Below are 1,026 nucleotides of genomic sequence, written 5' to 3'. Positions count from 1 at the left end.
CCTGGGCCCGCCGTCCTGCCGTGGCGGGCGCCTGTCGTCGGAGCTCTGGTCGTTGGTTCCAGAGTCGGGCGGTTCCACACGGGGGGCGCCTATCCCGCTGTGCCACCGATCACTTAATTCGGCTCTCTCGACTGGTGCATAATATGCTTAATTATGTTGTGATTTTTCTGTACCAATGAATGATCCGGGTGAGTGGTTAAAATATTTGTTGGCACACGTGGCTGTGTTAGTGAGAGGTCAATCCGCATCCTTTTCCACTAATTAGCGTGATTTTGATAAGTTCAGATTCTGAGAAGGAGAAGAAAGCCTCAGGGGCCAGAGTATTCAGGAGGACACCAATCCAAATCTATGGTGTTTGAGGCAGATTGAAAGAAGGTTTGCTGCAGGGAAGAGATAGAAAGAGCGAAATAGAGAGGGCAGGGGCGTGATCTGTTGTAAGTATGAAGTGAAGTAATCCTTCCTGTCCTGCTGTTTGTTTTCGCAAGTCTGTTTTGCACAACTCTGTTTGCAGTGCGTGCAGTAACTGATCGATTGCGTTTTGAGGGTTCTAGGTGTCGAATATGACCGGGCCATTAAAATAAAAGTTGTATATCTTTTCAAGACCTTTCCAACGAATATTTATTTGCAATTTTTCGTCAGGTATTCTAGGAGATAATGCCTATCTGAAGTTACTGTCAGTTTTTGTCAGACTGCAGTTTTAGGCATGACTTCCTATTTTGCGAGGCGTTTCAAAGTAACTTCAAGGCTGAATCTGTCCATGGGGATATGGATGTATTTTCAGTATTTGGTTTGAAATTTCCATGGAGAATTTTTTCTCAAATTTTCGCTGAGTATAGTGAAAGATACAACCTTCTGAATGCTGCTGTCCATTGCGAGTTCTGTTCTGAACTTCTGACAGTTACTGTTTTCTGTATTGAGATTTGAGAGGCATTTTAAAATATCTGTCTAGAGTACAATTAACATAGATATAATTCATTGTTTGATCTTTCCACAGAGTATGTAAGTACTATTTTTTATTGCGTCTAC

At 42.6% G+C, this 1,026-nt stretch overlaps 1 long non-coding RNA gene across 1 annotated transcript; it reads left to right on the top strand.

Moving 5' to 3' along the window:
• The first annotated feature begins 10 nt into the window (after nucleotides 1–10).
• On the top strand, nucleotides 11–597 carry LOC125526547. The gene is made up of 2 exons (XR_007291767.1): nucleotides 11–188; nucleotides 286–597. It is a non-coding gene; the product is annotated as an uncharacterized LOC125526547 (long non-coding RNA).
• The last annotated feature ends 429 nt before the right edge of the window (nucleotides 598–1,026 follow it).

This window comes from Triticum urartu, unplaced genomic scaffold, assembly GCF_003073215.2.
Source record: "Triticum urartu cultivar G1812 unplaced genomic scaffold, Tu2.1 TuUngrouped_contig_10450, whole genome shotgun sequence".
NCBI lineage: Eukaryota > Viridiplantae > Streptophyta > Magnoliopsida > Poales > Poaceae > Triticum > Triticum urartu.
This window is presented reverse-complemented; position numbering and strand designations above follow the sequence as displayed.